Source organism: Chroicocephalus ridibundus, chromosome 1, assembly GCF_963924245.1.
Source record: "Chroicocephalus ridibundus chromosome 1, bChrRid1.1, whole genome shotgun sequence".
NCBI classification, from domain to species: Eukaryota; Metazoa; Chordata; class Aves; order Charadriiformes; family Laridae; genus Chroicocephalus; species Chroicocephalus ridibundus.
Window position 1 is genome coordinate 10118406 of NC_086284.1, and position 14352 is coordinate 10132757.

The window sequence follows — 14352 nt, forward strand, 5'->3', positions numbered from 1 at the left end:
CCCGGCCCGTGCCCCCCTGGGCCAGGTGGCTCATCCTCCACCACATGGCCCGGCTCTGCTGTGTCTACGAGGTGGGCGAGAGCTGCAAGAGCCCCCAGCGGGTGCTGGGCAGGCGGGTGGGCAGGGAGGACACTGGGGGGCCGGGGGAGAGCCCCATGGAGGGGGAGGTGGGTGCCGAGGCAGGGGGCTGTCCCCGGGACCACTGCCTGTGCCACCACAATGACCTGCTGAGGAACGTGGGCTACGTCGCCGGCTGCTTCCGGCATCACCAAGCCTCCCAGCGCCGGACCGGCGAGTGGAAGAAGGTGGCCAAGGTGATGGACCGCTTCTTCATGTGCGTCTTCTTCCTCATGAGTGTGCTGGTCCTGGGCAATGCTGCATGATGGCCCCGTGGACTCACTGCCCCTAGGGACAGTGGTGGCCACCGGTGCCCCATGAGGGTGGCTCGTCCTGAGTCCCCCTTGGCCCTTCATGGACCTGCAGGGTGGAAGATCCACCAGCGCCAGGGAAGAGGAGCCTGAGAGCGGGAACCTGACTCGGCCGGGGCTGCCCCAGCTGCAGGGTTGAGGGGTCACGGCCCCCTGAGCAGTTGTCTGGGTGGTGATATATAGATCTAGAATCACAGAATGGTTTGGGTGGGAACGGACCTTAAAGATCATCTCATTCCACCCCCCTGCCCTGGGCAGGGACACCTCCCACCAGCCCAGCTTGCTCCAAGCCCCGGCCAACCTGGCCTTGAACCCCTCCAGGGATGGGGCAGCCACAGCTTCTCTGGGCAACCTGGGCCAGGGGCTCACCGCCCTCACAGCCAAGAATTTCTGCCCGAGATCTCAGCTCAATCTCCCCTCTTGCAGTGGAAACCCCTTCCCCCTCGTCCCATGGCTCCCCTCCCTCATCCAGAGTCCCTCCCCAGCTCTGAGGCTGGACAGGCAGGGGTGGCATGGCATGTGGGAGAACAGGGGCAGGTACCTAGAGAACTTCTCGCCTCCAATGCTCTGGGACTTCACCCCTGAACAATTACAGGACCCTGAGAGAGGAGTAGAATATCTGCAGGAGAAATACCGGGGCTCTTCTAGAGAGGCACAACTCACCGCACTGTGCGGGGCCCTGGCCACTATCTACCAGGCACTGCTCAGTGTTATGCAGCACCCTCAGGGGAAAGAGATGGAGACCAGACCGACAGCACCAGTATAGGTTAGGGGCGGACATGCTGGGAAGCAGCTCTGAGGAGAAGGACCTGGGGGTCCTAGTAGACAGCAAACTATCCATGAGCCAGCAGTGTGCCCTTGTCGCCAAGAAGGCCAATGGCATCCTGGGCTGCATATTGAAGACTGTGGCCAGTAGGTCGAGGGAGGTCATTCTCCCCCTCTACTCTGCACTGGGGAGGCCACAACTGGAGTATTGTGTCCAGTTTTGGGCTCCCCAGTTCAAGAGGGACAGGGAACTACCGGAGCGAGTCCAGCGTAGGGCAACCAAGATGATTATGGGACTGGAGCATCTCCCTTAGGAGGAAAGGCTGAAAGAGCTGGGACTCTTTAGCCTGGAGAAGAGAAGGTTGAGGGGGGACCTGATTAATGTTTACAAGTACCTAAAGGGTGGGTTTAAGGAGGACGGAGCCAGGCTCTTTTCAATGGTTCCCAGTGACAGGACAAGGGGCAATGGGCACAAGCTAGAACATAGGAAGTTCCGTTCAAATACACGGAAAAACTTCTTTACGGTGAGGGTGAGAGAGCACTGGAACAGGCTGCCCAGGGAGGGTGTGGAGTCCCCTTCTCTGGCGATTTTCAAGACCCGCCTGGATGCAGCCCTGAGGGATGTGCTTTAGGCAATCCTGCTCTAGCAGGGGAGTTGGACTAGATGATCTCTAGAGGTCCCTTCCAACTCTGAAGATTCCGCGATTCCGTGACAGACACTGCGGCTACTGCAAGCCCTGTGGCAGACACTGACGCTGAACCAGGGAACCAACCCGTGCCAGTATCAGTTGCCCCCATACAGAAGAAGTACACGAAGAAATCAGTTCGCTTAGTAAGAGATGATGATGAACCAGGGCCGTCATGAGAAGAGGAGGAAGGGGCAGAACCAGAGATAATTACCCGATCCCTATCCTTGAGTGAGCCGTGGGATATGCGAGAAGATTTTAGCCCACTTTCAGGCGAGCACATTGTCACCTGGCTGCTTCGGTGTTGGGATAACGGGGCCAGTAGCCTGGAATTAGAGGGTAGGGAAGCCAGGCAGCTGGGATCCCTGTCTAGGGAAGGCGGCATTGACAAGGCAATTGGAAAGAAGACCCAAGCCCTCAGCCTCTGGCAACGACTCCTGTCAGGCGTGAGGGAGAGGTACCCCTTCAGTGAAGATGTTGTATGTCAACCAAGCAAGTGGACTACCATGGAAAGAGGTATCCAGTACCTGAGAGAATTAGCCGTGCGGGAGATGATTTATTATGACTCGGACAATGCAGACTTACCCACAGACCCTGATGAGGTGCAATGCACAAGGCCCATGTGGCGGAAGTTTGTACGAAGCGCACCGTCGTCATATGCCAACTCACTGGCAGTAACGGAATGGAAAGGCGAAGAGGGACCAACGGTGGATGAGGTGGCTGGCCGGCTCCAGCGATATGAAGAAAGTCTCTCTTCCCGCCTTGTCCCAGCTGTGGAGAAACTGTCCCGAAAGGTCCAGCAACTTGAAGAGAATATGTCCTACTCCCCACCTGTACGGGCCAGCATCTCAGGTACACACCACGAGGCACCCTGTGGTTCTTCTACCTGCGTGACCACGGGGAGGACATGAGGAAGTGGGATGGACAACCTACTTGGATCCTGCGGACACGGGTACAGGAGTTGCAAGGAAGGACAACCACAAAAGGGGATCCCTCCAGGAAAAGTGCCGCCCCACTTTCCAGCGGGCAGTTCCCCAGACAGAGCAGAAGGCCTGATCTTGCTTCTGATCCTCTTGAAGGAACTTCCAAGTCATTTCTGCAAGAAGTGAGTGAGTAACGGATACTATGACTGGTATTAGAGGGGCCCTGCCTCCGGCCAGGTGGAAGAAAGGGACAACCGGGTTTATTGGACGGTGTGGGCTCGATGGCCTGGCACATCAGACCCTCAGGAGTATAAGGCTCTAGCGGACACAGGTGCACAGTGCGCTCTAATAGCGTCAAGCTATAGAGGGTCAGAACCCATTTGTATTTCTGGGGTCACAGGGGGATCCCAAGAGTTGACTGTACTGGAGGCGGAAGTAAGCCTAACTGGGAATCATAGAATCAGAGACTCTTCATGGCTGGAAAGGACCTTTGAGATCATCGAGTCCAACCATACACACACACAAACCCCCCCTACAATCTCTGTCACTAGAGCATGCCCTGAAGTGCCAAATCTAGGCGTTTCTTAAACACCTCTAGGGATGGTGACTCAACCACTTCCCGGGGGCAGGTCATTCCAGTGCCTGACCACTCTTTCAGTGAAGTAATTCTTCCTACTATCTAATCTAAACCTCCCCTGCTGCAGCTTCAGACCATTTCCTCTGGTCCTGTCATTATTCACCTGGGAGAAGAGGCCAACACCCACCTCTCTCCAGCCTCCTTTCAGGGACTTGTGGAGGGCAATGAGGTCTCCCCTCAGCCTCCTCTTCTCCAAACTAAACATGCCCAGCTCCCTCAGCCTCTCCTCATAGGACTTGGTCTCCAGACCCCTCACCAGCCTGGTAGCTCTCCTCTGGACACGCTCCAGCACTTCAAGGTCCCTCTTGTACAGAGGGGCCCAGAACTGAACACAGCACTCGAGGTGAGGCCTCACCAGTGCCGAGTACAGAGGCACGGTCACTTCCCTACTCCTGCTGGCCACGCTATTCCTCATACAAGCCAGAATGCTGTTGGCCTTCTTGGCCACCTGGGCACACTGCTGGCTCATGTTAAGCTGGCCGGCCACCAGCACCCCCAGGTCCTTTTCTGCGGGGCAGCTTTCCAGCCACTCTTCCCCAAGCCCCTGGCGTTGCTTGGGGTTGTTGTGACCAAAATGCAGGACCCGGCCCTTGGCCTTATTAAACCTCATCCAATTGGCCTTGGCCCATCCCTCCAGCCTGTCCAGGGCCCTCTGTAGAGCCTTCCTTCCCTCAAGCAGATCAACACTCCCACCTAGTTTGGTGTCATCTGCAAACCTACCGAGGGTGCACTCAATCCCCTCATCCAGATCATTGATAAAGATTTTAAACAAAACTGGCCCCAAAACTGAGCCCTGAGGGACACCACTGGTGACCGGCCACCAAGAGGATTTCACCCCACTAATCGCAACTCTCTGGGCACGGCCATCCAGTCAGTTTTTAACCCAGCAAAGAGTGCACTTGTCTATGCCACGATTCGCCAGCTTCTCCAGGACAATGCTGTGGGGGACGGTGTCAAAGGCCTTACCAAAGTCCAGAGAGACAACGTCCACAGCCTTCCCCGCATCCAGCAGGCGGCTCACATGGTCACAGAAAGAGATCAGGTTGGTTAAGCAGGACCTCCCTTTCCTAAACCCATGCTGGCTGGCCCTGATTCCGTGGCTGCCCTGCACTTGCCGTGAGAGCTCACTCAAGATGATCCTCTCCACGATCTTCTCTGGTACCGACGTCAGGCTCACAGGCCTGTAGTTTCCCAGATCCTCCTTCCGACCCTTCTTGTAGATGGGAAAGAAACACATTCCAAAGGCTGCAGATGGGTTAGGCTGACGTGCCTCCTGTGGAAGGCGTTAAGCACCTGCTGGTAATCATGGATCCACCCTCAGGAGGAGTGGAAGCTTTTCCTACCAGGAAAGCTGATCCCCCAGGAATGGTCAAAGCACTTTTGTGGGAAATCATTCCCAGATACTGACTGAAATGAAACCAGACGGTCAGACAAGGGTCTCATTTTTTAGCAGGAATACTGAATAATATCTATAAAAGTTCAGCCTGGAGAAGAGAAGGCTCCGCGGAGACCTTGGAGCCCCTTCCAGTCCGTCAGGGGGCTCAAGGAAAGCTGGGGAGGGACTCTGGATGAGGGAGGGGAGCCATGGGAGGAGGGGGAAGGGGTTTCTACTGCAAGAGGGGAGATGGAGCTGAGATCTCGGGCAGAAATTCTTGGCTGTGAGGGCGGTGAGCCCCTGGCCCAGGTTGCCCAGAGAAGCTGTGGCTGCCCCATCCCTGGAGGGGATCAAGGCCAGGTTGGACGGGGCTTGGAGCAAGCTGGGCTGGTGGGAGGTGTCCCTGCCCAGGGCAGGGGGTGGCACTGGGTGGCCTTTAAGGTCGGTTCCTACCCAAACCATGCCCGGAAGGGGTGGGGCCCTTCTCCTTCTCCTTTTCTCCTCCTTCTCCCTCCCTTCTTGTTATGGTTTGAGAAACCCACCACAATTTATTGTCCTTTAGACAATTACTCTCTCACCCGATGACCCCTCCCCACCCGGGAAGGGGAATTGGGGAAAAACAAGGAAACAAGAGGGTTGCAATAGAAATCGATTTAATAGGATAAAACTAAAGAATTAACATTAATAATGCTAAAGAAGCAGTGTCGATCCCGATATCAATATAAAATACCCAAGGACTACACCCAGCCCATTCCATCAGCAGGAAGCCGTGCACTCCCAGCAGGGGACAGCCAATGGGGGACACTGCAAGCGCTGCAGCTTCACGAGGAAGGGAAGGGCTCAGGGCTCCGAGACTGTGGCAAGGAGTTCTCTGGACCACCGCCATCACGGGAGAGTCGAACTACACAGCAGACTTTATAATTTATATTGAACGTGATGTTCATGCTATGACATAGTACTGTTGGCAGCTTGGGGCAAGTGCCCTCCTTCTCTTGCTCTGCCTCATCCCCTGCCGAGTGTCACCAAGGGGGGCTTTGACTGCCCCACGATGTCACAAAGGGGGATGTGCCCCCCTGCCACACTACAAAAGAGGGACGCGGTCCCCGCTGGAGCCGTCAGCGGATGCTGGGCACCGCAGTCTGGCATTGTCTGGGCAGACTGCAGCCTCGGCCTCTGACACCCCAGCAGTCTTGCGGGTCCCGTCACTGGGGACCCAGGAGGACACTGGGGAGCCGCATCGCGGTTCTGTGCTGGTGACTCGGAGCACCGCAGCCACACCGGAGTCGGTGCCATGGGGCGCTCTGACGCCGGGTCTCCCCTAGGCCCTCTCCTCCTGATTGTGATGGGGCTCAGCGTATTCTCATCTGTGCTGCAGAGCAAGCGGCTTCAGGTAGGTGACTGTTGCACCACACTGTGCTGCAGCGTGGGGTGGCGAGGGATGGCGTGGGGTGGTGTGGGGTGCCGTGGGGGGCTGTGGTGTGGGACTGGGAGGTGATCCCGTCTCACCCAGCTCCTAGGGACCTTGCAGAAGTGGTGGAAGAAGAACAAGAAGAAGCGTCGGAAAAGGAAGACAAGAGCCCAGACAGAGAAGCAGAGCGGTGAGTGGCCCCAGCATCGAGCACCCTGCAAACGGCCGACACCCCACGGCAGCCCTGAGCCGGGGCTGTGCTGGCAGCTGCTGGCCGCTCACTCTGTCTCCTCCCTCTGCAGCTTCTCAGCCAGTGGATAGAGGAGTTAGGAAATCCCGGCCCAAGCAGGAGAAGCGGTGAGTGTGGGGGAGACCCCAGATGCTGCCCCAGACCCTCACCCCGTGCCCTGCCCCTGCCTGCGCTGGGCAGCCCTGCCCACCGGCCAAGGAGGGGTGCTGCCCGCGGGTCCCGCTGGGCTCCGGGGTGCAGCGGGGTCTCTTTCTCCTCCTCTGCAGGGCGAGTGTGGAGGACTCAAGCAGGAAGCCCCTCTCCCCATGGGCCCCGCTGGCCACCATGGACTCTCTGACAGACAGAGGCTCCTCTTCCTTCAGCTCCCTCTACTCCTTCCCAGAGCCCTGGCCTGGTGTGATGGTGGACCTGGCAGCGCTCAACCGCTCAAGACCCCGCTGTACCCCCAGGTCTGTCAAGGGGAGAGTGGAGGAGCCAGGGCCAGCCCTCTGCCAGGAATCCCCAGTGGAACTGCCAACAAGGACTAAGCAAGAGCCGGTCCCCAGGGAAAGCAGGGACAGGGCGCAGAGCCCTGTGCACACGCAGCCTTCACCCTGCAGCCCCCCAGCCATGGCCACGGACCAAGGGGAGCTGATCATGGAGCTCCTCCACCCTTTTGAGTCCACCCAGGAGATGGCCAGGCAGTGCTGTGAGATGCTGAAGGTGCTGCAGGCCCGTTGGCAAGGGGCAGCGGGAGCCTGTGATTGGAACCTCCCCGGGGAGCCCTTCCATCCCCTGGGCAGGATGGTGGTGCAGGAGCAGCTGGGGGCCACAGTGAAGCCCCAGCACCTGGGAGTGGAGTGGCCGTGAGTGGATGCAAACACAGATAAGGCTGAGGATGGGGACATGGACAAGGAGAAGGACACGGGACCAGACACAAGTATGAAGGAGAAGGAAAGGAGCAGCCCTGTGGAGCTCGGCAGGAGGAGCCTGGCAGAAGTGAAGAGAAACAGCAAGATGGGGCCGGGCGAGAACAACTCCATGGGGCCAAGCACCAGCAGGCCCCCAGGCTCAGGCAGGAGCACCCCCATGGATGTGGAAGGGAGGATGGACAGGGCGCAGAGCCCCGTGAACATGCAGCAGCCCCCCAGCCAAGGCCACAGACGAGAGGGAGCTCTACTTGGAGCTCTTGGACACTGTCAAGACCTTGGAGGAGGAGGGGCAGCACCACAGCGAGCCCGTGGACAGGGAGTGTGACCAGGCGTCCCCAGGGCTGTGCCCGCTAGGACGGTGCCTGTGTCACTGCTGCACCCGGCTCTGCCACCGCCTGAAGGACTGGTGGAGACACTGCTGCCAGCCACGCCGCGTCTGCTTCAGCAATTTCCCCCAATGGGCCAGGAACACACATCCTCCGTGACACCAAAGGGCTCTGACATGGGCACCACTTAATTTACATCTGCTCTAGACGTTTGTGTGTTGCCAAAAGGGAGCAGAACCACGAGTGCAGGCTGACGCAGGCTACAGCTCTGCAAGCAAACAGGGTGCACAGACTCCTCTCCTCATGAGCAGATTGCCCTGCAAAAGGGTGGGGTTCAGAAAAATCGGAAAGGATAAGAAAGTTGTCAGTTACTAGAACAAGCCTAAAGCTTTTTCACAAAATTGAGGTTTTCCTGCCTGAAAAGCTCTTTTTGCTCACAGCTGACATCCCAGCACCAGTATTTTGGGCGTTTCAGCTTTTTATGAGGGCAACCTGACATCAGCCTGACAGTGAAGACTGGCGTAACGGGCATCGCAACTGGACAAGGACAACGACCTCAACCAGGCTAGAGTGGAACACCGCAGTGGCTCGCTTATGAAAATGACCCTCTGGCCATAACACTGAAGTGGTCAGGAATTCCTCCTGCTGAGCGCTGCTATGCAGAAGGCCTGGAGGATCACTTTGCTTAGCTTTGTGATACCGCGGTGAGATGTCACTCTGGGTTCCCGTACCTGCAGAACACGCCAGGAGGCTGGGAGGAGGTTGGTGAGGGTGCATCTCATTCTCCAGCCTGGGTCTCTGAAACTGTAGCTCCGCAGACTCTTATGCTGCTGACTGGCATCTCCGCTAGCAGGATCCTGGCTAGGTGATCGTGCTTCGTGACTCTTTCAAAGAAGAGGTTCACGCACAGTTTTGGGGCTCTCTTGGCCAAGTTGGCCCACGACATTCCCCTGACCGCTTGCCCATGAGGGTCGTGGATATGACACTGGATATTCAAGGTGCACAGGGAACGAGCACTGTGCTCCCGCAGGGTGTGCAAGTCAGCCCACCATGTTTCCGTGACGGCGACTATGTCATAGCTGTCCTGCTGCACAATGGCTTCCAGCTCCTCCTCTTTCTTGCCCATGCTGCAGGCATGAGTGTGGAAGCACTTCAGCTGGCCTGCTGATCCTGACACCTTTTTGCTGGAAGAAGGCTTCACTCCTACCTGACCATTCCCAGGCGCAGCCGTAGCTTCTAACCCATCAACGACCCTTGTGTCTCTGCTGCCGGATTCATCCCTTTCCCCCTTCAAATCTACTTGAAAGCCCCTTTGATGAGCCCTGCCAACTCCTGTGCAAGGATCCTTTTCCCCTTTTGAGGCAGGTGTATCCCATCTGTCTCCAACAGGCCTGCTGTCCTGTCAAACCATGCTGTGATCAAAAACCCCAAAGTCCTGCCGCTGACACCAGGCTCGCAGCCAGGTATTGATCTGCGGGCTCTTCCTGTTGCTTTCCTCATCCTTCCCTGTGCCTGCAACGACAGAGGAGAGCACGACTTGCGCTCCTGAGCCCTTTCCTAGTCATCCCAAGGCCCAGAAGTCTCTCTTGATCTCCCTTGGGATTCTCGGTAACAGATCATCTCTGCCTGTCTGAAAAATGAGGAGCGGTTAATAATCGGAGGGGCTTACCAGGGAGAGAAGTTTTCTTCTGGTATCTTTAACCCGGGCCCCTTCCCTGAGCACACTTCCCTGAGAAGTGGGTCTGGTCTGCATATCGGGCCTTGCGCTCCCTTCAGGATGGAGTCGCCTACAACAGTGACCCGTCTTTTCTTCTTAACTGAAGACGTTTTGATGCGAGGTGTGGTTTGGCTTAACCTTGGCAACACCTCTGTGGACACTGCATTATCTTCCTCGTCAGCATTAGGTTCCCCTCGCAGAGCCTCGTACCTGGTTTTTCAGGGTACCTGGAAGGCCAGGGAGTTACTGGGGAGACACGCCTGCTTCGCCGGGCAGGAACATGTTCCCACAGCCCCCTGTCCTCTTCGTTACCTTCTTCAGCTAGGCAGAGGGAGGGCGGGGAATCTGCTGTGTCCCCCATCTTGTCAGCAGCCCCCCTGGGAGCTGCTGGCTCTGCTGGGCGGCCTGCGCTCTCCCGGCCTTTCCCCAGCTCCGGAAAAGCCCCTGTTTTGCCTTTTTTCGCCACCAACCCCCGCTCCCTTGCGGACGTACCTGCCCCGAAGCTGTCCCTCGGGAAGCGACCGGTGGGGGCCGTTACACCCCGTTTAAATTGAGCGCCGTTCCTGCTCGCCCCGGCCCGGCCCGTCAGCGCCCCCCCGCCAGCTGCCGGCCCTCGCGGCCGGCCTGCGCCCTCCCGGCCTTTCCCCGGCCCCGGGCAGCTCCGGAATAGCCCCTTTTTTGCCTTTTTTCGCCACCAACCCCCGCTCCCTTGCGGACGTACCTGCCCCGAAGCTGTCCCTTGGCGAGTGAGAATTCGCGAGAAGACACAGACGGCCCTTCAGCACTAGTTCCTGATCACGTTGCAGGGATATGCGGGGGGAACACCGCCGCCTCCTGGGAGGGAACCCCCGAGCGCCGCCATCGGCCGCCGCTGTGGGCCGGGCCGGGCCGGGCCGGGCCGGGGTCGGGGCCGGGGCCGGGGCCGGGGCCGGGGCCTGGGGCGGGGCTGCGCCCGGCTGTGGGGCGGCTGAGGGCCCGGCGCCGTGGCCTGTGCTCCAGAGCCCTCAGCAGCTCCCTTGCCCTTCTCTGGACACACAGAATGGGAAGTGGGAAAGGGAGGAAAGTCGTGGCGTGAGAGAAAGGCAGTTTAATACGCAAAGCAAAAGCCGCGCGCACAAGCAAAGCCAAACAAGGAACCCGTTGGCTGCTTCCCATTGCAGGCGGGGGTTCAGCCGTCTCCAGGAAAGCCGGGCTCCGGCAGCGTGAGGGGGACTTGGGAAGACAAACGCCATCACTCTGAACATCAGCCCTTCCTTCTTCTTTCCCCGGCTTTATATACTGAGCGTGACGTCAAATGGCACGGAATGTCCCTTTGCTCAGTCGGGGTCAGCTGTCCTGGCTCTGTCCCCTCCCAACTCCCTGTGCCCCCCAGGCCACTGTCGGTCGGGCAGCGTGAGGAGCAGAAAAGGCCTTGAGAGCTCAGCAACAGCTAAAACCACCAGTGCGCTACCAACACTGTTTTCATCCCAAATCCAAAACACAGCGCTACACCACCTGCTCGCAAGGAAGTCATCCCCACCCCAGCCGAAAGCGTGACACCCCAGTGCCTTGGGAGGGAGCAACTGGGGCTGGGGGCAGACAGGGACATGGACGCAGATGCAGACGTGAACAAGGACAGGGACACGGACACAGGGGCAGGCAGGAGCAGCCTGGGGAAGAGCAGACACAAGAGGGAAGGCTTGCGGACAGAAAGGGAAGGGGGTGGAGGGTCAGCAAGGGATAGAAGGGGAGGTGCGGGCATCCCTGAGAAGACACACCTTTGAGTCGATCCCTTCCAGGCAAAATGCTTTCAGAGGCTCCACACATTTGCCTTCTGGGCCCACAGAAAAGTGTGGGAGCACAAGTCTGAGGCCTGCGCGCCCCAAAGGGAGAGAAGGAGATGTTCAGCAAAGGGACAGGAGGACTTGGGATTACCCCTTCACGGGTCTCACACCATCCCAAAACCTCCCATGAACTCAGCAGCGCCCCGAGCTGCTGCCACTGCTCACGGTGGTGATGACCAGCTCCAGCCTCCGTCCTCTTGGCACCCTCCCTGCAGGTATTGATGTGCGTGGAGGAGATCCCCCTGAGCCGCCTCTTCTCCAGGCTGAGCACTCCCAGCCCTGCCCAGACTGGGCACTTGAACTTCAGCAGCGGAGACCATTTCACTGTTTAGCTAGACCGAAGGCCAAAAAGTTAAAGGATGTGGCCTGTGCTTGTACCGTGATTCTTTTTCACTCGTTGGGCTGGTTTTGGTTGTTTTGTTGGGGTTTTTTTAGGCGTTTAGTAACTGGGAACTTTCTTATCCTTTCCGATGTTTCTGAACCCCACCCTTTTGCAGGGAAATGTGCTTATGAGGAGAGGAGTCCGTGCGGCCTGTTTGCTTGCAGAGCTGTAGCCTGCGTCAGCCTGCACTCGTGGTTCTGCTCCCTTTTGGCAATACACAAACATCTAGAGCGGATGTAAATTAACTGGTGCCCATGTCACAGTCCTTTGGTATCACGGAGGATGTGCCACCAAAGGTGTGCGACAGCCTTGACCCGCGTCAAGGAGCATCAGGTCTTTGCACGCCTGAGGGAAGCACACGGCCTGATGGTTGCTGACAGCGCTCTTTAGGTTCTGTTGCGCTGCAGAGCTTCCAATGAACAGGCGGGATCTGCAAAGCTTTCTAGAAATTGTCTTTGGATCTACTCTCGTACCGGGGATAATTTCCAATATGTCAAATAAGATCATGGCATGAGCTGAGGGTACGACATCTTCTAACGGTAATAGAAGTTGTCTATCTCTCTGGGTGGGGTGCAATGCATAAGGGCCCCCCATCTCCACGGGAGAGTGGGCATTACTGTAGCATCTACTGTTGTCGTTACCCAAAACTGATTCTCTGCTCCTGTCAAGGGACAAAACTGATCTGCTGACAGTCACAGGGATAGAGAAAATACTGACTTTTTTATTGGTTCAGAAGAGGGGCACCCCAGGGGGTTCCTGGCCCCACACTTCCCACCCATTGGGGGAAATTTCTGAAGCAGACACGGCGTGGCCGGCAGCAGCGTCTCCACCAGTCCTTCAGGCGGTGCCAGAGCCGGGTGCAGCAGTGACACAGGCACCGTCCTAGCGGGCACAGCCCTGGGGACGCCTGGTCACACTCCCTATTCACAGGCTTGCCATGCTGCTGCCTCTCCTCCTCCAAGGTCTTGACAGTGTCCAAGAGCTCCAAGAAGAGCTCCCTCTCGTCCGTGGCCTTGGCTAGGGGGCTGCTGGGCGGCGGAAGAACATTCATGGGGCTCTGCGCCCTGTCCCTCCTCCCTTCCGCATCCATGGGGGTGCTCCTGCCTGAGCCTGGGGGAGTGACATCGTGGGGCAGTCAGAGCCCCCCTTGGTGACACTCAGCAGGGGATGAGGCAGAGCAAGAGAAGGAGGGCACTTGCCCCAAGCTGCCAACAGGACTATTTCATAGCATGAACATCACGTTCAATATAAATTATAAAGTCTGCTGTGTAGTTCGACTCTCCCTTGATGGCGGTGGTCCAGAGAACTCCTTGCCGAAGTCTCGGAGCCCTGAGCCCTTCCCTTCCTCCCGAAGCCGCAGCGCTCGCAGTGTCCCCCATTGGCTGTCCTCTGCTGGGAGTGCACGGCTTCCTGCTGATGGAATGGGCTGGGTGTAGTCCTTGGGTATTTTATATTGATATCGGGATTGACATTGCTTCTTTAGCATTATTAATGTTAATTCTTTAGTTTTATCCTAGTAAATCGATTTCTATTGCAACCCTCCTGTTTCCTTGTTTTTCCCCAATTCCTCTTCCCCGGTGGGGAGGGGTCATCAGGTGAGAGAGTAGTTCTCTAAAGGACAAGAAATTGTGGTGGGTTTCTCAAACCATAACAAGAAGGGAGGGAGAAGGAGGAGAAAAGGAGAAGGGCCCCACCCCTTCAGGGCATGGTTTGGGTGGGAAGGGACCTTAAAGCCCACCCAGTGCCACCCCCTGCCCTGGGCAGGGACACCTCCCACCAGCCCAGCTTGCTCCAAGCCCCGGCCAACCTGGCCTTGAACCCCTCCAGGGATGGGGCAGCCACAGCTTCTCTGGGCAACCTGGGCCAGGGGCTCACCGCCCTCACAGCCAAGAATTTCTGCCCGAGATCTCAGCTCAATCTCCCCTCTTGCAGTGGAAACCCCTTCCCCCTCGTCCCATGGCTCCCCTCCCTCATCCAGAGTCCCTCCCCAGCTTTCCTGGAGCCCCTTGAGGGACTGGAAGGGGCTCCAAGGTCTCCGTGGAGCCTTCTCTTCTCCAGGCTGAACCCCCCAACTCTCCCAGCCTGTCCTCACAGCAGAGGGGCTCCAGCCCTCCCAGCATCTCCGGGGCCTCCTCTGGACACATGGACACCTTCCGCTCCTCCTGTGTCCCCACCAGTGCCTGCCACCCTGCCTGGCCAGGGGCCGGGTCTGCTGCAGCCCCCCGAGACGCCACTCCAGTGTCCGGCAGCCCTGGTGAGGGTCACAGGGGAGCGGGGCAGCCCCCACCCCGTCCCCTCCGGGTGCTGGCTGGGGCCAGGATGGTGCCCAGGAGGGACGGAGGGGTCTGGCCCTCGACGCCTTTGGTGACAGAGCGCGGGGTTCGTGGAGCTCTGGGGCTGCTGCCCACCCAGGGCAGGGCAGGTCAGTGCTGGGGTCCACCATAGCACCCATGGCGGGTGTGGGGCAGCACTTGGGTGCCGCGGGTGGCTGGCAGGGTCCCGCAGCAGCTGCAGGGCTCTCGCCGGGTTGGAGTGGGGGAATTTGAAGGGGAAGCTGCCGTTGGAGCCGCACAAGGGGAAGCCGCCACGTTCAGGGGCGGGTGCAGGTTGTTGCGTGGGTAGGGGACAGTGAGGGGTGCAGCCCTGCTGTGTGAGCGAACCGCACTTGGGTGCAGGCAGATGCTCAGCCAAACCCAAGTTAATGCTCTTGCGTGAGGCCGT

General features: G+C 58.3%; 1 pseudogene; it reads right to left on the reverse strand.

Annotated features, from left to right (window-relative positions):
- LOC134514277 (F-box only protein 39-like) overlaps positions 1-14352 on the reverse strand; it is a 46801-nt pseudogene that overhangs the window by 15841 nt on the left and 16608 nt on the right.